The sequence below is a fragment of the Rattus norvegicus genome, chromosome 1 (genome assembly GCF_021556685.1).
Source record: "Rattus norvegicus strain SHRSP/BbbUtx chromosome 1, alternate assembly SHRSP_T2T, whole genome shotgun sequence".
In the NCBI taxonomy this organism is placed as follows: Eukaryota; Metazoa; Chordata; class Mammalia; order Rodentia; family Muridae; genus Rattus; species Rattus norvegicus.
Genome location: NC_141534.1, coordinates 64363433 through 64386842, shown reverse-complemented (window position 1 = coordinate 64386842; position 23410 = coordinate 64363433). Strand labels below are relative to the sequence as shown.

Sequence of the window (23410 nt, the reverse complement as noted above, 5' to 3'; positions counted from 1 at the left end):
TTACAGGTTTGTTTGTGTGTATGTTTGTATGTGTGTACCACCTCTTTTGTGTGTGTGTGTGTCCCTGTGTGTGTGTGTGTGTTTGTCTGTGATGTGCATTTTTCCAGGTTTACTTGTGTGTAAGTATGTGTGTGCCTGTTCCTACGTGATTGTGTTTTGTATGAATCTGGGCGTTTGTCTGTGTGTGTGCCTGTGTGTGTGTGTGTGTGTGTGTGTGTGTTTGTGTGTGCACGCACGTGCCCATCCCCTTTTGCCCCTTGTATCTATATTACCTGCACCTCAGTGCAAAAGAGTGTAGAGGCTAGAAGTCACCCCGGCTCCTGTTCTTGAGGAAGGTCCTCAACCTCATTTTCAAGACAGGCTCCCTCACTGGCCTGCAGCTGCCCAAGTACCTGTCTTGGGTCTCCAGTGGCTCCCAGGAATTTGATATGCCGACCCCATAATATCAGATTAAAGGCCTACGTAGACTGCTGGCTGCTTATTTATGGATTGATATTTTTTCTATGTGTTTAAGAGATAGAATTAGGCCATATATTCTCAAGACCACTGACTATTTCCTTATTGTGGTTTTGTTTTATTTATTTATTTATTTATTTATTTATTTATTTATTTATTTATTTATTTATTTATTTATTATGGATTGCTGGATTCATTTTGGTGGTGGTTTTTATGTTCTCACATGCTATATTATTGCTTTGATTATTTACGGTTCTGCAGTCGGATGATTCACTCTATCTCCATTTTCAATGTCCTGCAGTTTCATCCTTTTACATTATTTCTGTTTCTCTATTTATTGAGTACAAGCAATCATTGGATTAGACTTGATACAAATTTGCCCTTTGTGACACCTTGACTCTTTTTTTGTTTAAGGTTGACTGTTCACTGATATTTAACTGCCTTATTCCTTATGGTTGGTTAATTTTAATTTTCAGTATTTTGCTCTGGAGAGTTGTGGATTTTTGTGGATCACTAGGTCCTGAAATTCAATGGAGTTTTCCCTTAAGTGTTGGCTTTTTACATTTGTTTGTTTTGTCTTATACTCAGTCTTTCTCCTCTCATTTCTTTTATCTGACCTTTTTCTTCAAACAATCCATTCACAGTATTGATCAGCTTTGGCCGCCCAATCCTATTGTAGTATAACGATTTTTATTTTCATCATTACATTTAGTATTTGTGTGCTCTTGGCTTTCTCTTTTGGGGATGGTTATTTGGGTGGCTTTTACTTATGATTCTTCATATTTCCCCCTGTTCATAATTTTACTCTATTTTTCTAGTCTAGTCTTTTCTTTGTTATTATTTTTTTCTTTTTGTTTCATTTGTTTCTTTTAGGTTCCACATGTGTAATTTTAGTTCCTGAATTGCTCCAGCTTTTTCATTATTTGATTCCATTTGTTTGTTATTTTTAGGTAGCATTAGTACTGATAAAATGCCTACAGAGACTGAGGAGGAGTTACCACCTTCTAGTCCCGATCCCAGTATCTCTCAGGAGGGAAACTTTCATTCCCAATATAAAGTACTGAAGACTATTGGAAAAGGAAGCTATGCCAAGGTCCTCCTGGCCCACCACCAGTTCACAGGAACCCCAGTGGCGGTCAAAGTTCTCCGAAAGAACAAGCAGTGGTTCCGGCCAGCCATGACAGAAGAAAACATAATGAGAAAGATCAACCACCCCAACATTGTTTCTCTCTTACAAGTCATTGAAAACAAAACTAGAATATACCTCATAATGGAGCTTGTGGAAGGCCAACAACTCTACCAGTACATCAGAGAGTCAGGGCAAGTAGAGGAGGATGAGGCCCGGCAAATATTTGAACAGATATTATCAGCAGTGAGCTACTGCCATGGAAAGGGGATTGTTCACCGAGACCTGAAAGTGGACAATATAATGATTGGTAAAAACAAAAAGGTCAAAGTCATCGACTTTGGGCTTATCACCGAAACACAACCTGGACAAATGCTAAACCAGCAGTGTGGTGCGTATTCTTTTGGTTTCCCCGAACGCTTCCTTGGTCTTCTGTATGACGGGATGAAGAATGATATGTGGACAATAGGAGTGGTCTTGTATTATATGGTAGTGGGAAAGCTCCCATTTGATTCTGTGATCATCCAAGAATTACAAAAACAAGTTGTTGCAGGGGTGTATCCTGCCCCCTGTGGGGTTTCAGAAGACCTGGAGAACCTCCTTAGTCAATTACTAACAGTAAATCCAATGTATAGACCAACAGCCAGCGAGGTGATGAAACACGCCTGGTTCAAAGAACACGGGAAGGGGTTCACAGTTCGTTGTGAAGAACTGCATCCCCTCAGGCCAGACCCTGAAATTTTGGTGCGATGAAATGCATGGGATTTCAAGCCTCTGTAATAAAATACTCCCTAATAAAAAGAAAATATAATGAGGAAATGGCAACTTATTGCTTCCTACAACAGCAGGCTCTCCCGGGGTATGGCTGCACAGCCCAGGCACAGCAAGTGAGTCCCATTGCAGCCCCATTTCCTAGCCTTGACCCTGCTGCTGCTTTTAGATTACAAAGAAAGAGGAGTGGAAGCCTGCCAGTCCTAGGCTCCTTGCAGGTGTCATTCTCCCAAGGTCACGTATCTCATTATGGCCAGAAGGTTCATCCAAAAGGAGGAAGAAGGTCCACTGTGGCTGGTCGTCTCAGGCCACTACCGATGACACCTACACAGGACCACTATCACAAATGTGCCACGAGTGTCCCATACATTCAAACAACAAGCATCTTCAGTGAGAAGAGTAGCAACAAGGAAATAAAAGAAGATAATCTACTCTCCCACAGAGCCCCATTAGAGGATAAGCCCATCTCCAGCAGGGTCGGGCACAGAGGTTTTAAGGGGTGGACCAGGAATATAGCAAATGCCCTGATAAAGCTTTGTTGCTGTTTGCCAAGGAGAAAGAAACCTCGCCTGGGGCAGAACAGAATCTCACCCCAGAAATGAGCCACAGGGAGAGTCCAGATAACAAGCAGCAGGCACAGCCCAGGTACCTTCGTGCTTTGTCCTTTCTAGTTTGCTCTATGCTGGTCCTTCCTCTTGTCTCTGGTTTCCATTTTCCCCACAATTCTTACCTTGTATCTTCTCTAAGTTCTTTTATGAGGTTTCCGCAACACCAAGCCTTCTCCCTCTTCTTGATTTCTCCTCTTCCCAGCAGGGACTCAATATGAATTCCCCACTCTACAGAGTTTTCTTGTTGACCCATCCCTTCAGATGGACTCCAACTCCCCCTTAGGCCAATAGCTCCCACAGGGTGAGGACTAGAGATTCATGGGCTCATGGACTCATCCATGGGCTACTGGTTCTAGCACATGTGGTCATCAATCACAAGTGCTGCAGAACAGAGTCTTATGTTTTCAAATGTAACATCCCACTCCAGTAAGCCTTAAAATTAATAACAAGGTTTGTCACTGAATAAGTATCAACAACCTAGTTTGTGGGTTATTGTTGATGGTCAGAATCCTGCATGCATGCATATTGTTTTGCATACTGATTTTTTCATTCCTAAGACCTAGCAATTAATATATATTGTTACATATATATATACATATATATATATATATATGTAACATTTCTAAAAGATTTCTTTCAAACATCTTAACTGAGAAGTAGAAGAGAAGATTTAATAAAATAATAAGGCAATCAAAGCTCCAAATGGTAATCTAAGTATTCTACCGCATAAGATTTTTGCTTAGAATAAATTGACTTTTTTTCCTCTCACAGTGCCATCTTGAAATTCTGTCATGTCCTGAGAATAAACAGGAGGTGATTTTAGACACATGGCCAACGAAAAGACACCAGCAGAAGCTACAGCACCAACAGGAGAAACAGCAATAGCACCAGCAGCATTAGCAGCAGAAGGAGGAGGAGGAGGAGAAAGATGAGGAAGAGGAGGATTCCCCAACACCAATCTCCTCCCTCCTCTTGATATCTCCTCTTCCCAGCAGGGACCCAATATGAATGATGAGTTCCCCACTCTACAGAGTTGTCTTGTTGACCCATCCCTTCAGATGGACTCCATCTCCCCCTTAGGCCAATAGCTCCACAGGGTGAGAACTAGAGGGTCATGGGATCATGGACTCTTCCATGGGCTACTAATCCATAGAGAAACGGGCCTGTAATACCAGACACTCAAGACACACAGTAGGTAGGGGGATCAGAACTTCAAGGCTAGCCTGGTCTACATCATGAGTTTAAGATCAGCTTGGACAACTTAGTGACACCCTTTTTCTAGAGGTGAGGAGGGCTAAGGCTACCAACTCAGTGGTAGAGTACTCGTGGGGAAACAGACTGCTGTCCATTGACACCTCTCCTTCCTTGCTCGGAAATACACAATGGTATTAGAAGAGTCAAAGGTTCCTGGCCTAGCATCCACTATTCTATTTGCTACATCATTAAGGGTGCAGTTTTTGGGGTGGAGTTTTTGGTATTTTGGTCAGGGATCAAATCTATGAAATAAAACTTAAGCAATACTCTCATTGCTGTCATAGTGGGAGGTGGATGATAAATGCTTGCCCACCTGCATCAGTACAAAGCTGGTTCCTTGGACTCCCTGCAAACACATCACTGCTAACTGTGTGCCTGGTATAGGCTTTTCCAGGACTATCCATAGCTTGAAAACCTTCCCTGCTATGGACCCTTGAGTGGGCATCCTGCCTTTCTCAGTCTCAGAATGGAGCAAAGATCCCCTGCTCACCTCTAGGTTCACAGGTCAGGGGCCTCTTCCATACCATAATGAACAAGACTGGCACAGCTGCACACACCTTGGAAAAAGAATGTATTGGCAACCCTTAACAAAAAAGATGGTTCTTACTTTCGATTATGGCATTCTATAAAATACGGGTATTTCCTGGTATAATTACACATGTCATTGATTGTGTGTGTGCGTATGTTTTTGAGGTTGGAGGGGGATAATTCATTTCTCTAAGCCCCTTCCTCAATGCTGGGTGAAAAACATTGACTCTCATATAGATTTTAATAATTATACATTTATTTATATATTTTTAAGATTCGTTTATTTTTCCAACTTTTGTAGCTCTTTCTGTGTGTGTGTGTGTGTGTGTGTGTGTGTGTGTGTGTGTGTGTGTGTAATTAGATATAATACTCAGGGTCAGTAATCCTACCCTTGAGCTACCTTATAACTTTTTATGTTTTAAACAGCTTTATTATGATATCTTTGATATATAAAGCTGATATGTGCTAGAGGTGAGCATCTTGATGTTCTTAAAGACATGTTCTTCCTCAGATACAGAACGCGAGCTGGCTAAAATCCTTGCTACTCCTGCAGATTAACCTTGTCATGCACTGAAGCAATGGGGCACATACTAAGCACACTCCCTGAGCTGCTTCCTAGGTTGGTAGCACTGGCTCCATCCCAGGCACAGCTGGAGTGGGCAGCTGTAAGGTTGAGGACCTGCACTCAGGACACTGGGCCCCAGGAGCACCTCACCTGCTGGTCATCCTGTGTACCTCTGAATGTCACTCCTGGGTTCTCACTGCCTGGCACTTAACCATAGACACCACTGTAGAACTGTCTAAGGCCAGAAGGGCAAAAACATTGTTGTTATAAATTTCTACTATGGAAACATTAAATGTTGTGCTTCTTGAACAGTTTTATGAAATGAACCTGGGAGAAACGCAAGAAATATGGCCTGAAGTCTCTTCTGGAACTGCCACTCCAGCATAAGCGTCCACAGGCAGTCAGTCTCCTCTGCACTACCGTCCCCCTTGTTTTGCAACTCATGGATCTCCTTGCTTAGCATATGCACAAGGTGCATTTGCTGTTGCTTCTCCAGCTTCTTCCTGACATCTTATTTTTATGGGTCTGGAGACAGACTCCCCAGAGGACAGTACCTCTTTTCTGATAGTTATGAACTGCAGATCCCTGTGCTCAATAGTGGGGGGCTGCTGCAGGGACTACAACACCAGAATGACTGTTTCTTGGGGCCTCTGCAGTGTGGAAGGTTTTCCTGGTTTGGTCGGTGTGGTCAAAGATGAGAAGGAAGCAAGTTCAGGGAATGAGAGTGCATCTGTCGCCCTTTCCTCTCCTGCTCCCTGTGCTTCCTCTCTGCTTCCTTGTCCAGACAGGCCTTCTATATCTCAGACCACCACTGCTGCTCCTCACTCTTTTTTCCCAGCCACCTGTGCAGACTTGGATGCTGCCTTGTTTGCAGAAGGAGGGGGGAGTGGCAAATCCACTGAAATGCCACCAATATCTGGTGTAGTGGACCTGTGGTAGAGGAGGTGGTGGAGGGAGGTCTGTTCATATGGGCTGGGAGACAGTCACAGGGGTGGGCAGCACCTCTGCTGGGGTTTCCCAATGGCCAGGACCACTCTTGGTCAGAGTGGAAGCAGGGGCAACTGACTTGGAGGAAGAGTTCAGGTGCTCCTGGCTGCATGTGCTAGATTCCACTGAGGACCTCTGGATCCACATATCACTGTCACACTAGAGACCCTTGCCAGCCTCTACTCAATGGAGCTCAAGTAGGTAAAACTTCCTGAAGCTCTTCCTTGGAAGGGGTAAGAGGCTGAGAAAAGAAAAGAGGAAGCTATACTACTTCAGGGACTCACCAGAGATATTAGCAAAATTTCATGCATGTTTCTTCCTCACAGAGGAGGTAACAAAAACTGGGGAATGGTTATATAACCAGACCTGACACTGCTTTATGGCTCACTGGCCAAGTAGCCAGCTGTTCCTGTGTCTACAAAGGAATAAAAAGATTTTTTCTATACACTGATGCATACTGTTTGTGGCATTGTCACTCCTGAAATTTAGCTCCTAACTTCAGGTCTAGGTAGAGGGGTCTGTTCTTGTGAAATGTAAAGAAGTAAACAATCAGATGCTTAAAACTGCATAAAAGGCATACTTTTTCCTCAGGTATCTGTTTTACAATCTTTTAAAAAGCATTCATGGGAGTTGACACCCTGAAACAAGCTTTGCCATTTCAGGAAAAGTGTGATGGAGGGAAGATTTGTACAGTGGGTTACTGGGAAGACAGGATTGTAAAGGAAATAAATAAATGGTTTTCTAAAAAGCATGTATTTTAAATGCCATGCTAAAAATTATAATTTTGACACTATGCTTTCAATAAAAAACATTTCACATTTTATTTACTAATTTAAACTAATTCTCATTTTCCCAGATTCATTAATTTAGTATTAATTTACTTGAGTAGCGTAATAAAAATAAAACTGAAAAAAATAAAAAGTAAAAATAAAAGCTGAGTCAGGGGCAGAAGAGGATTCACAATACTGCACCTAACAGACTGTGAATATATCTAGTAAACCGTACCATCAGATCTGATCTGTATCATGATCCAGAAGTATTTCTCAGCATCATGCACTCAGTCTCAACTAACTTCTTCCTTGAAAAGCTGAGCAACAGCTGTGGTAGGAGCTACTACATGGGACTTTTAGGGTCTCACTTTATAAAAATAATTTATGTGTATGAGTGTTTGCCCAGCATGTGTGCACATGAATGCTTGACTGGTGTCTAAAGAACTTAGAAGAAGTTTTCAAATCCCCTGAAATTAGAGGTTTAGGCAGTTGTGAGCTAACACTGGTGTTGTAAAATACTGAACCATCTTTCCAGCCCCAGATTTTGATAACTTTTAGGAGGAGCCATATCTCAATACAGGATTACTATATGTTGGCTAACCTGGCTTGAGTCACTAGCTCTTACCTCTCTGCACCATGGAGGACAATGGCTGGGTAAGACAGGTGGACAGGCAGTGAGAGAGGATGCCTTGATTTGCAACTTCCAGTGTAACCATGGATCTGGTTGTAGTCATGAGTTCTGCTGCCCTAGGAAGAAAATATAAAGAAACAGCGGTCACTGTCATAGAGGAGTCTATGTTCAGAATACTTGTGCTTAGGTTCCTCAGCCTGGTTGCTGTTTGGGGAAATAAACCAGACTTTCAGAAGATTATGTCCTGTCCACATTACTTATGATAATTAATTATAAAACAGGTAAATATAGTCTATTCTATAACATTAACATTAAGATATTTAAAGATTTTACAAGCTCTAACTATATGTGTACATATTTATATAATTATTTAATAAAATGTTCTATACTAATATACATTCTTATGAGTGAACCCAAAATGAGATTCATGTGCTCTAAGAAATAGGGTTATAGTGAAGGTAAGCTTTTACCTTCACAAAGAGCTTTTACATCACTTCTTTTTGAATTCAAATTTCAAAATTAAATGCAAACTATCACTTCAGTACACTAAAACTAACCAATTAGTTGATGCGTTTAAGTGACCAATTAGTCATACCTTTCCAGAGAAAATCCAACCAGACTAAATTCATCCACAATGAGGAGTTGGTCATGGGCACCTAGTTGTCCAACCTGAGCCACCAGAAGGGTGTAGGGAGAAAAGAAAAAAGGCAGCGTCACTGGTTGCTGCCGCTGCGGAGAGCTCATAGGCAGCACCCCACGAGCAAACTTGAGCCTCAGGACCACAGGTAAGACCAACTTTTCTGCTGCAAGAGACCTGCCTGGTGAACTCAGGACACACAGAGGCAAAAATCCTCCAGGACCAGGCATTTCCAGGGTTTACCGAGAGTCCCAAACCCGCAGATCCCGAAACGCAGCAGCTCTCTGCTCCCAAACCCTGTGGGAGAGAGACCTCACTGCCTGGTCAGGTTGGCACTCCTGAGGCTTCAGAGCAGAAGAGACCACCAACACTGCTCACCTCTGCCCACATCCCTGGCCCAATAGGAAACTGTTTAAGGCCTCTGGGTTCCCGCAGAGGAGGGCCCAGGTTCAGCAGGACCGCTGCATCTGACACACCACCAGAACCTGAAGGGACAGACGGGATAAACAGTTCTCTGCACCCAAATCCCGTGGGAGGGAGAGCTAAACCTTCAGAGAGGCAGACATGCCTGGGAAACCAGAAGAGACTGCACTCTGCACATATCTCTGACGCCAGAGGAAAACACCAAACTCCATTTGGAACCCTGGTGCACGGAAGCTCCCAGAAAGGGCAGCGCAGATCTTCCTGGTTGCTGCCGCCGCAGAGAGCTCATAAGCAACACCCCACGAGCAAACTTGAGCCCCAGGACCACAGGTAAGACCAACTTTTCTGCTGCAAGTGACCTGCCTGGTGAACTCCAGACACAGGCCCACAGGAACAGCTGAAGACCTATAGATAGGAAAAACTACACGCCCGAAGGCAGAACACTCTGTCCCCATAACTGGCTGAAAGAAAACAGGAAAACAGGTCTACAGCACTCCTGACACACAGGCTTATAGGACAGTCTAGCCACTGTCAGAAATAGCAGAACAAAGTAACACTAGAGATAAACTGATGGCGAGAGGCAAGCACAGGAACCCAAGCACCAGAAACCAAGACTACATGGCACCATCGGAGCCCAATTCTCCTATCAAAACAAACATGGAATATCCAAACACACCAGAAAAGCAAGATCTAGTTTCAAAATCATATTTGATCATGATGCTGGAGGACTTCAAGAAAGACGTGAAGAACTCCCTTAGAGAAACACAGGAAAACATTAATAAACAAGTAGAAGCCTACAGAGAGGAATCGCAAAAATCCCTGAAAGAATTCCAGGAAAATATAAATAAACAAGTAGAAGCCCATAGAGAGGAGTCACAAAAATCCCTGAAAGAATTCCAGGAAAACACAATCAAACAGTTGAAGGAATTAAAAATGGAAATAGAAACAATCAAGAAAGAACACATGGAAACAACCCTGGATATAGAAAACCAAAAGAAGAGACAAGGAGCTGTAGATACAAGCTTCACCAACAGAATACAAGAGATGGAAGGGAGAATCTCAGGAGCAGAAGATTCCATAGAAATCATTGACTCAACTGTCAAAGATAATGTAAAGCGGAAAAAGCTACTGGTCCAAAACATACAGGAAATCCAGGACTCAATGAGAAGATCAAACCTAAGGAAAATAGGTATAGAAGAGAATGAAGACTCCCAGCACAAAGGACCAGTAAATATCTTCAACAAAATCATAGAAGAAAACTTCCCTAACCTAAACAGATACCCATAGGCATACAAGAAGCCTACAGAACTCCAAATGGATTGGACCAGAAAAGAAACACCTCCCGTCACATAATAGTCAAAACACCAAACACACAACATAAAGAAAGAATATTAAAAGCAGTAAGGGAAAAAGGTCAAGTAACACATAAAGGCAGACCTATCAGAATCACACCAGACTTTTCACCAGAAACTATGAAAGCCAGAAGATCCTGGACAGATGTCATACAGACCCTAAGAGAACACAAATGTCAGCCCAGGTTACTGTATCCTGCAAAACTCCCACTTAACATAGATTGAGAAACCAAGATATTCCAGGACAAAAACAAATTTACACAATATCTTTCTACAAATCCAGCACTACAAAGGATAATAAATGGTAAAGCCCAACATAAGGAGGCAAGCTATACCCTAGAAGAAGCAAGAAACTAATCGTCTTGGCAACAAAACAAAGAGAAGAAAAGCACAAAAACATAACCTCATATCCAAATATAAATATAACAGGAAGCAATAATCACTATTCATTAATATCTCTCAACATCAGTGGCCTCAACTCCCCAATAAAAAGGCATAGATTAACAAACTGGATACGCAACGAGGACCCTGCATTCTGCTGCCTACAGGAAACACACCTCAGAGACAAAGACAGACACTACCTTAGAGTGAAAGGCTGGAAAACAACTTTCCAAGCAAATGGTCGGAAGAAGCAAGGTGGCGTAGCCATTCTAATATCACATACAATCAATTTTCAACTAAAAGTCATCAAAAAAGATAAGGAAGGACACTTCATATTCATCAAAGAAAAAATCCACCAAGATGAACTCTCAATCCTAAATATCTGGGCCCCAAATACAAGGGCACCTACATACGTAAAAGAAACCTTACTAAAGCTCAAAACACACATTGCACCTCACACAATAATAGGAGATTTCAACACCCCCACTCTCATCAATGGACAGATCATGGAAACAGAAATTAAACAGAGACGTAGACAGACTAAGAGAAGTCATGAGCCAAATGGACTTAACAGATATTTATAGAACATTCTATCCTAAAGCAAAAGGATATACCTTCTTCTCAGCTCCTCATGGCACTTCCTCCAAAACTGACCATATAATTGGTCAAAAAACGGACCTCAACAGGTACAGAAAGATAGAAATAATCCCATGCGTGCTATCGGACCACCACGGCCTAAAACTGGTCTTCAATAACAATAAAGGAAGAATGCCCACATATACGTGGAAATTGAACAATGCTCTATTCAATGATAACCTTGTCAAGGAAGAAATAAAGAAAGAAATTAAAGACTTTTTAGAATTTAATGAAAATGAAGGTACAACATACCCAAACTTATGGGACACAATGAAAGCTGTGGTATAGAGGAAAACTCATAGCGCTGAGTGCCTGCAGAAAGAAACAGGAAAGAGCATATGTCAGCAGCTTGACAGCACACCTAAAAGCTCTAGAACAAAAAGAAGCAAATACACCCAGGAGGAGTAGAAGGCAGGAAATAATCAAGCTCAGAGCTGAAATCAACCAAATAGAAACAAAAAGGACCATAGAAAGAATCAACAGAACCAAAAGTTGGTTCTTTGAGAAAATCAGCAAGATAGATAAACCCTTAGCCAGACTAACGAGAGGACACAGAGAGTGTGTCCAAATTAACAAAATCAGAAATGAAAAGGGAGACATAACTACAGATTCAGAGGAAATTCTAAAAATCATCAGATGTTATTATAAAAGCCTATATTCAACAAAACTTGAAAATCAGCCGGAAATGGACAATTTCCTAGACAGATACCAGGTACCGAAGTTAAATCAGGAACAGATAAACCAGTTAAACAACCCCATAACGCCTAAGGAAATAGAAGCAGTCATTAAAGGTCTCCCAACCAAAAAGAGCCCAGGTCCAGACGGGTTTAGTGCAGAATTCTATCAGACCTTCATAGAAGACCTCATACCAATATTATCCAAACTATTCCACAAAATTGAAACAGATGGATCACTACCGAATTCCTTCTATGAAGCCACAATTACTCTTATACCTAAACCACACAAAGTCCAACAAAGAAAGAGAACTTCAGACCAATTTCCCTTATGAATATCGACACAAGAATACTCAATAAAATTCTGGCAAACCGAATCCAAGAGCACATTAAAACAATCATCCACCATGATCAAGTAGGCTTCATCCCAGGCATGCAGGGATGGTTTAATATACGGAAAACCATCAACGTGATCCATTATATAAACAAACTGAAAGAACAAAACCACATGATCATTTCATTAGATGCTGAGAAAGCATTTGACAAAATTCAACACCCCTTCATGATAAAAGTCCTGGAAAGAATAGGAATTCAAGGCCCATACCTAAACATAGTAAAAGCCATATACAGCAAACCAGTTGCTAACATTAAACTAAATGGAGAGAATCTTGAAGCAATCCCACTAAAATCAGGGACTAGACAAGGCTGCCCACTCTCTCCCTACTTATTCAATATAGTTCTTGAAGTTCTAGCCAGAGCAATCAGACAACAAGAGGAGGTCAAGGGATACAGGTTGGAAAAGAAGAAGTCAAAATATCACTATTTGCAGATGACATGATAGTATATTTAAGTGATCCCAAAAGTTCCACCAGAGAACTACTAAAGCTGATAAACAACTTCAGCAAAGCGGCTGGGTATAAAATTAACTCAAATAAATCAGTAGCCTTCCTCTACACAAAAGAGAAACAAGCCGAGAAAGAAATTAGGGAAACACCACCCTTCATAATAGACCCAAATACCAAAGTAACTCGGTGTGACTTTAACCAAGCAAGTAAAAGATTTGTACAATAAGAACTTCAAGACTCTGAAGAAAGAAATTGAAGAAGACCACAGAAGATGGAAAGATCTCCCATGCTCATGGATTGGCAGGATTAATATAGTAAAAATTGCCATTTTACCAAAAGCGATCTACAGATTCAATGCAATCCCCATCAAAATACCAATCCAATTCTTCAAAGAGTTAGACAGAACAATTTTCAAATTCATCTGGAATAACAAAAAACCCAGGATAGCTAAATTATCATCAACAATAAAAGGACTTCAGGGGGAATCACTATCTCTGAACTCAAGCAGTATTACAGAGCAATAGTGATAAAAACTGCATGGTATTGGTACAGAGACAGACAGATACACCAATGGAACAGATTTGAAGAACCAGAAATGAACCCGCACACCTATGGGCACTTGATTTTTGACAAGGGAGCCAAAACCATCAAATGGAAAAAAGATAGCATTTCCAGCAAATGGTGCTGGTTCACCTGGAGGTCAACATGTAGAAGAATGCAGATCGATCCATGCTTATCACCCTGTACAAAGCTTAAGTCCAAGTGGATCAAGGACCTCCATATCAAACCAGACACACTCAAACTAATAGAAGAAAAACTAGGGAAGCATCTGGAACACATGGGCACTGGAAAAAATTTCCTGAACAAAACACCAATGGATTATGCTCTAAGATCAAGAATCGACAAATGGGATCTCATAAAACTGCAAAGCTTCTGTAAGGCAAAGGACACTGTGGTTAGGACAAAACGGCAACCAACAGATTGGGAAAAGATCTTTACCAATCCTACAACAGATAGGGGCCTTATATCCAAAATATACAAAGAACTCAAGAAATTAGACCGCAGGGAGACAAATAACCCTATTAAAAATGGGGTTCAGAGCTAAACAAAGAATTCACAGTTGAGGAATGCCGAATGGCTGAGAAACACCTAAAAAATGTTCAAAATTTTAGTCATAAGGGAAACGCAAATCAAAACAACCCCGAGATTTCACCTCACACCAGTGAGAATGGCTAAGATCAAAAACTCAGGTGACAGCAGATGCTGGCGAGGATGTGGAGAAAGAGGAACACTCCTCCATTGTTGGTGGGATTGCACACTGGTACAATCATTCTGGAAATCAGTCTGGAGGTTCCTCAGAAAATTGGACATTGAACTGCCTGAGGATCCAGCTATACCTCTCTTGGGCATATACCCCAAAAATGCCCCAACATATAAAAAAGACACGTGCTCCACTATGTTCATCACAGCCTTTATTTATAATAGCCAGAAGCTGGAAAGAACCCAGATGCCCTTCTACAGAGGAACGGATACAGAAACGTGGTACATCTACACAATGGAATATCACTCAGCTATCAAAAACAATGACTTTATGAAATTCGTAGGCAAACGGGTGTAACTGGAAAATATCATCCTGAGTGAGGTAACCCAATCACAGAAAAACACACATGGTATGCACTCACTGAGAAGTGGCTATTAGCCCAAATGCTTGAATTACCCTAGATGGCTAGAACAAATGAAACTCAAGACAGATGATCAAAATGTGAATGCTTCACTCCTTCTTTAAAAGGGGAACAAGAATACACTTGACAGGGAATAGAGAGACAAAGATTAAAACAGACACAGAAGGAACACCCATTCAGAGCCTGTCCCACATGTGGCCCATACATATACAGCCATCCAATTAGACAAGATGGATGAAGCAAAGAAGTGCAGACTGACAGGAGCCGGATGTAGATCGCTCCTGAGAGACACAGCCAGAATACAGCAAACACAGAGGCGAATGCCAGCAGCAAACCACTGAACTGAGTATAGGACCCCCGTTGAAGGAATCAGAGAAAGAATTGGAAGAGCTTGAAGTGGCTCGAGACCCCATATGAACAACAATGCCAAACAACTAGAGCTTCCAGGGACTAAGCCACTACCTAAATACTATACATGGACTGACCCTGGACTCTGACCTCATAGGTAGCAATGAATATCCTAGTAAGAGCACCAGTGGAAGAGGAAGCCCTGGGTCCTGCTAAGACTGAACCCCCAGTGAACTAGATTGTTGGGGGAGGGTGGCAATGTGGGGAGGATGGGGAGGGGAACACCAATAAAGAAGGGGAGGAGGGAGGGGGATGTTTGCCCGGAAACCGGGAAAGGGAATAACACTCGAAATGTAAATAAGGAATACTCAAGTTAATAAAAAAAAAAAAAAACAGTGGGGAAAAAAGGCAGCATCAATGCACAGCAGCATTCCTCACACCACACAGTCAGTGCAGCAGCATCCCTCACACCACACAGTCAGTAGACAGCAGCATTCCTCACACCACACAGTCAGTGCACAGCCGCATTCCTCACACCACACAGTCAGTACACAGCAGCATTCCTCACACCACACAGTCAGTGCACAGCCGCATTCCTCACACCACACAGTCAGTGCACAGCAGCATTCCTCACACCACACAGTCAGTGCACAGCAGCATTCCTCACACCACACAGTCAGTGCACAGCAGCATTCCTCACACCACACAGTCAGTGCACTGCAGCATTCCTCAGACCATATTCAATGAACTGCAGTGTTCTTCACACCACACAGCATCCACAGCCATGAGCATCTGCACACTTTTTCACAAAGCTCGAGTGCAGAATGCCCTTCACTGATTCCTTTAAAACAAATACTGGCCACATCTGCAACACTGCCTTGGACAACGACTTAACATACATTTCCAGTTTATACCGGCCAGCACCCTATGCAAAAACAAGGTCAGAACAGCACAATGAAATCACACAGCAGGAAATGAGCAAAATCCTACCCACATATACCCTGGAATCTTGACTAGTTAGGAAAATTTCTATTTTATGGTTCCAAACTTCTAAGAAAAATACTCCTGTAAAATGGACAATTGGGTCAGAAAATGCCTATGGACTTGGAATACTCAAAATGATTATTTATAAAGTCTAAAACAGCTACAAATCTAAAGGAATGAGAAACATAACAAGTGACCAGCCCTTACCCACATCAGGACAGAAAACCAGCTTGGTACTAAATAATCCAGCATCTGCCTTCTCTATCTTCCATTTAAACATAATTTATAAATTTTAAAACAAGAAATTAACTTCTTGGAGGAAGCAGTTAACAGCATTTTGTAAGGAACTATTATCCAGAAAGTACTCTACTGGAATTCATACCCTGGAACTGAACAGTCAAATGCACTTACAATAGCATTCTATGGAAAGCTAATGAAATGTTTGAGAAAAAACTTAGGTATGGTATATAATTTCAGGATCATCAATATTCTGCTTAGAGATCATAATATAACAACAAAAGAGTTTTGGATCACATAGGGAAATATTATACAATGCAGTCATGTGCATGAAGCCTTACCCGGACATTACTGGAATTAGCACAACATTATGTGTATACTTTTGTACTAACAATAAAAATAACTTACCATAATAACTGTGAGATAGTATATCATATAATAATGTATCATAAAAAGTGACTTCAAGAAATGAAGAAAAATTTCTAAAGAAGGAATCAAGAAGATGTTATTTTATATGCACACCATCTGTATTTCCACCCAGTAGTTAACATTTTAGTTTACCTTTTTCATTGGTGAGACTGGTCCATTTTCTCCCCTGCAGTAGGGAGTAGGGACAAGGCAGCAGTCATCAAGTATGCAGTGTGTTACTGTTTCATAGGCATACAACCTGTGTTTTATTTATATATAAATATATGGATGTATGTAATAAAATTATGAATAAAATAATAAATTACATTGTACATTAATATATAAATAGAAATTATATATTATAAAAGAGAATTGTCTTATATAGGGTTCTTTAGAGTCACAGAACTTATGGGTAATCTCTGTACAGAGAGACAATTTGTTGATGACTTGCAGTCTGTAGTCCAACTCCCCAACCATGATCAGCAGCAGGTATGAATGGGAGTCCAAGGATCTAGCAGTGGCTCAGTCCCACAAGGCAGGCAGACAGGCAGGTGAAAAAGAGAGACTCTTCCTTCTTCCAATGTCCTCATGTAAATCCCCAGCAGAAGGTGTGTCCCAGGTTAAAGGTGCATACAACCACAGCTGGATCTGGGACTTGCTTTGTCCCAGGTGACCTTGAACACAGAGACCTCCTTGCCTTAAGCTCCTGAGATTCCTAGCCACTTTGCCTCATGATCTCCATGCCAAGATGCAGTTCAGAAACTTGTATCTCCCAGCCTCAACATCAGGATCAAAGGTGAGCTTTACAATTCTGGGTTGTAGTTCATTCCACTTATAGTCAAGTTCACAACCAGGAATAGCCACTACGAGTATATACGATGTGTCATTATACATGCACAATATATATACATACATATATATATACATATAAATTTGAAAACACAACATTTTATTAGTATATATTAACCGAGTAAAGTGACAGATGTGGCATTTGTCTGCACATCATGCATGGGTGGGAGAAGTAATTATAAGCCCTTGCATCAAATGAGGAGCTGCAGTTAACAGCAGCTGATAGAAATTCATTCTTCCTTGGGGGAAGGCCATTGGTACGACTCCCAGTGAACAGCTGTACACACAGTATGCAAGCCTGACCAGGTCTAACAGGGCTTAATGAGATACAAAAAAATGTGTTTATGTGTATTTCTGTACACACACACACACACACACACACACACACACACACACACACACACAGAGGGGTGGTTTAGTGGTGCTGACTTTTAACCCAGGATCTGATTCAGGCGGACCTCTGTGAGTTCTAGACTAATCTGATTTACACAGCCAGTCCCAGACTAACCAGGGCTATAGAGTCAAAAGGGGGATTCTGAGAGGAATCTTTTAGAATTTGGAGGAGAGAAGTTAGGGTTGATAAGACCATATTTTACTGTATAGATGTATGGAAATTTAAATAAGTGAGAAAATACATGAAGTAACTGAGAGGAAAAAAGTACACTCAATAATGGCAACTTTTTGAACTGACTTTTGTCCAGTTACTTGGCAAAGCAGAAATAAATATGCCTTTAACTGATTTCATCTATGGCAATGCCACTTTCCTTGAGTCAAAACACTTAACATAGATGATTGGAAATGACCTTGAAATCACAGTTACCCTCAGCATCCATGGGCTACATTGAAAATTTATAGTTCTGATTAAGAAGCTGGAAGATATTTCATAACTTTGTATTATCCACTGCGGATTATTTTATAGATCTATAAATTCCACAACTCAGCTGTTAATTCATTCAATTCTCCCAGTAAACATCCATGGTACAGTAATGATGCCCTAATCTCTTTGAACAGGTGCTCTGGTGCAGAGTTTGCCTGAGATAGCCCAACAGCTGCATCCTCTCTTGTCTCCTTCTAGAGAGCTTCATGACTCTGCTGAACAGATTATAAAGTTGGTTATTTGTTTGGATTTTACTTGGGATTTTTGTTTTTAGCCTTTTCCCTGATAACTTTCCATGATATATATTCTATTTTTCTCACTTTGATTTTAGTTCATTTCAAGCACATTATGCTACATGCAATTTTAAAATAACCCAGCACTAAGTCTGGCTAAACACAGGCATCAGAGTTTCACGCAGCCTTCATGGCTACTTCTATGCACTTGTTACTCTGCATCCTAAGGCTCGATTGCTAAGCCGATTGTGAACCAGTTTAACATAAAATACCTTGACTACTCAAGATGAAATTGCTCTTTGTTTGAGCATGTGAAAAGATAGTCTTTTTATGAGCCAAATTTAATAATAACCAATCCTAAGTCTTTGCTCATGCCTTGTGAAGGATGGCATAAGGAATCTTTACCTTTCTTGTTTGGTTCTCTAGAATTTTCTAGTTCTTCAGGGTGGCTCCCTCTGCCCTTTCTGACCCAGAGATCTCTGGAAGGAGTCCAGGGCCTAATTACTTTTCCTATAAGCAGAAACATAAGGTCTTTCTCCCAAACTAGCATGTCCTTTAGCCAGTAACCAGAAAGATTTTTAGCTTGACATCTTTCCCAGAAAAATAGTAAAATAACCAGAAAATTCAAAATCACACACATTTTGAAAATTAACTTCTCAACAAAGTAACTAAACCAAACAAGCACAGTAGAAACCTTTCTTTCCGGCCTTTTCTAATCTGCCAGGCCAGGATATTGAACCCACTTTTGAGAGAACAGGAGCATCCTGTGAGACACTGAGACTTTCCTAGAGGATTTTATCCTCATCCAATCTCTGTTGTCTGCTTTGCAGGTTGTAGTTTTTCTGTTAGCTCAGCTTCTCCCTGCACAGCAGGAGCTCCCAGATAATCTGGGCCCATTTTCCCTGAGTTAGCTCTGAACCTCAGGAGGAATTCCCCAGGTGACTGAGGCCAAAATTGTGTCCTCTTCTATCCAATTAAATCAAATTAGCAACAACTAAACCAAACTTTATTAAAAGCAGGCACCCTTTACTTTCCCTCTCTGCCTGGAGCCATTCATTATACTGATTCTTTTTACAGGAGGAGAACTCAGAGCCTGATATGGGTCTGTCTATCCCTGTGTTTAAGATTCCCATGTGCTGGAGTCCCTTGACTCATCTCTGCTCATTCAGGAATCTAATTCTCTCATCCCTAGGACAAGAATCCTAACTCCCTAGTGGATTGTTGACTACCACACTCGACGTCATCTATTGCATGTAGTTTTAAATTAAACCCATGCTAATTCATTCTATGCTCTGGTATCAGTGGTTAGGTTCACCCTCCATGGCTAGTTCTATGCAGCCATCTTGTCTTGGTTCCTGCTGTTAGTTTGCTACTTTAACCAAACAAATTTTAACTAAAGTGCCTGGAGTGCTGTTGCATTTCTCATCCCACCCACACCCTCTGGCTGGCCTGCAGAAGGCTGGGTAAAGTTCCTCTCACAGGACTTGCCTTCGTCATTTGAAATGAAAATACCAGAGGTTTATACTAACCAGATTTACATGGGTAAATCTCCAAACCAAAAACGCCAATGGAAGGAACAGAAAACTCAAAAATATAACGACAAAGTGTACGATTAGATTGGACAAATACACCTCTACACTACTCTGTTGCCCATTTATGAAATCTCTAGCTATTTGTGGCTCCTCCAGGCCACAGGGGTCTGCTCCATTTTCAACCTCTTCCTCCTCCATCTCCTTCTTGCCCACATCCTCCATCTCTATTTTTTTCTCTCCCTTTTCCAATGCATTCTGCTCTACCTTTTCCTTCCATTGTCCAATCAGAGGAAGTAACCTTTATTTGGCTAATTACTATTTCACCTGACATCATCTGAATATGTGATCTATTGCACTACAGGTCCACCCTGTTGGGAAAGCAAAAATACAAAGAGCAATCCACAAGACATTTTGCTCATTTTGAGTTAACACATATAGTAATTTCACTACATCTTTTTCATCATTTTTATTCTATTGTTATTAAGTTATTTCTAGGGAATATTTGTAGTTTTTAACTACAATGCTTACACATAGTAAGGAGGAGTTACAACACCCTAGACCTGAGCAGAATCTCTGAGGAGGTATACTTCCACTGTCAATACAAAGACTTAAGGACCATGGGACACAGGAGCAACACCAAGGTCCCAATACCACACCATCAGCTCCCTGGCAGCCCCATGACCATCAAACTGCTTCTAAAGAAGCAATGGTGCCAGCCACTCATGACCAAGGCAGAGACAATGATGATGGTCGACCACCTGAACAGCATCTTATTTCCCCAAGTAAGAGCTCATTGAAGGACAACAATTTTATGAAAACACCAGAAAATGGGGGTAAGGTAGAGGAGGATAAAGTCAGGCAAATATTTAGGCAAATTAGAGCAAATGTGAGCTAATGCCATGAGCACGGTATAGTACACAGGGAACTCAAACCATGTAAGATTATGTTGGACATAAATGGATAAGTTAAAATCATAGACTTTCTTTCGCCTTAGAACACAAGTTGAACCAGGGCAAAGCTGAACTGGCACTGTGGTGCTTTGTCTTTTGGAACTCCTGAACTCTTGCCCAGCAAACTTTATGATAGTCCACAAAATGACATTTGGACCTTAGTTTTACATGGTACTTAAAAAGTTAAAATCTTTACTCTGTATTCATACTAGATTTGAAAAGACTTGTTGTGGCAATTGTATTCTGCCACCTGTTGGGTGTTAGAAGAGATGGATAACCTGCTTAGCCTCTTAATGATACTCAACATGAAATATAGGATGACAGTCACTGATGTGATGATGTACCGCTGGTTAAAGGAAGACTGGAAGGCTTTCTCAAATCCCTATGAGGACTGAGCTCCATCACACAAGACCCTGTAATTGTGGACAACATGGAACATATTGAGTCCAGAGCCTAAGATATTACAATGTATAATCAACCCATGGGATCATGTTGCTTACTGTCCTGGCAAGTTCTCCAGGTGCAAGGCTGAACAACAGAGGCTCACACATTGAGTTCAGTTATTCCCTACCCTTGATGATAATGATTCATTCCCTTTGGGCTCAAGAGGAGTGGAAGCTACCCCACCCTAAGCACACTGGTCTCATCATCCTCCAATGGCTTTCTGTTTCCCTGCGGCCATAAACTGGTCCATGATTAGGCATAAGAGCACCTGGTGCTGCCCTTCTCTCTTCAGGCCAACCCAGATGACACCCACACTGGAGAAACATGCACCCATGCCTCCAGTGTCGCCTGAATACACGAAATAATCAGCCTCACTGAGAAGAACAATGGCAATAAGAACACAGACGCCAATCTACTCTCCTGGTATGCCTCAGTAGGGAGAAAGTCTGTCCTCAGCTAGTGCCAGCCCAGAGGTTATAGGGACAGACCAAGCAAAAGTGGTGTTCCTGACACAATGAGGTCCATTGTCAATGGAGGTCCTGGGACAGTGGATGTGCTTCAACAGTTGTGGTCCTCAGAATATAGAGTAGAAGCTATGTAGGTCCCAGTGCCATATCAATGGTGCTTCGACAACTGTGGAGGTGCTGCAACAGTCGAGTTCCTTCAAATTGGAAGACTTGTGACAGTGGAGTGGCTGAGTTTTTGGAGGTACTGCAAGAGTGGAGGTACTGTGACAGTTGAAGTGCTTCATCAGTTGAGGTCCTATAACAGTGGAGTTCCTAAGACATTTCAGGTCCTTTGACAGTGGAGTAGCAGCTGGGACAGTGGATATGCTGCTACAGTGGAGGTCTTGAAAAACTTCAATTGATGCACGAGTCAGGATCTTTGACCTAGGAGGTGATGGGACAGTACAGGTGTAGGAGAGCCAGTAGAGGTGTGGCGACAATAGAAATGCTATAATAGTGAAAGCCTTGCAGCACTAGAGGTCCTGTGATAGTGGAAGTGCTTCGACAGTAGACGTACTGTGACAGAGGAGGTCCTGCCAATTCTAGTTTCAGAGGAAATAGATGTCCTGAAAAGTGGAGGTCGTTCAATAGTGGGCTTCATGTGATAGTTGAGTTGCTACCACAGTGAAACTCCAACATCAGTGGGTGGACATGCTGTGCCAGTTGAGGTAATGGAACTTGGATTTCCTGAGTTATTGGAGGTCCTGTGACTGTGGTGTCCTGGGAGAGTAGAGGTGCTGAGACACTGCTCTGTGACATTGGATGACCTTGTGACAGTTTAGGTGCAGTGACAATGAAAGTCCAGCAACAGTACACATACTGTGACAGTAGATGTCCTGAAAATTGAGGGTCCTGACAATGCAGCCGCTGTTAGTGAGAAGGTCCTATGACACTGGAGGTCCAGTGATAGTGGAGGTACTGGGACAGAAGCCACACTGGAACAGTGGATGTCCTGCTACAGTGCACATCAAAGTGCCTGTAACGATGATGATTTTTGACCACTCTAACTTCATTTCACTACGCAAGGAATTGAGTCTGAGACAAGATAGTACCTTGTCATGGTGCTACTTGAATGCCACTAGTTTTAGAGTTAAGTCTGAAGGTCTAGGCTGTGACAGAGGAGGTCCTTTGACAGTGATGGCCCTGCAAATTTGGACATCCTACAACACTGGAGCTCCTGCAACAGTGGAGGTCTTGAGACTCTAGATTTACATTGACATTGCAGGTCCTGCGGCAGTGGAATTTCTCTGCAAGCTGAGGTCCTGCAACATACTAGTTGCTGAGAGAATCAATTTTCTGCAACAGTGAAGGTCCTACAATAGTTCAGGTCCTGAAAAGTTGAGACTCTGTGAGAGTAGAAGTACAGGGAAAGTGTATGTCCTGTGCCAGGAGAGGCCCTGCATTTGGAGGCCCTGAGAATGTGGAGTTGATTTGACAACAGAGTTTCTACCACACTGGTGTTCCTGTGACAGTGTCCATAAAGTCCTTGTATTAGAGAAGAAATAATGCCAGCCAGCAATGACCATGGAAGTGATGATGATGGTTGATCAGCCCAACATCATCTCGATTCTTCAAGTAATTTAGACCAAAACAATACATCTAATCATGGAGCTGGTTGAAGGGCAACAGCTTTACAAATACACCCAAAAGTATGGCTACCTTGCAAGGCAAGGCCAGCAAAATATTGTGTAAATAATAGCTGTGATGAGCTACTGC

General features: G+C 41.8%; 1 pseudogene; it reads left to right on the top strand.

The window, feature by feature from the left end:
• The first annotated feature begins 1426 nt into the window (after positions 1-1426).
• LOC148007142 (sperm motility kinase Y pseudogene) lies at positions 1427-2335 on the top strand (annotated as a pseudogene).
• Positions 2336-23410: the final 21075 nt, after the last annotated feature.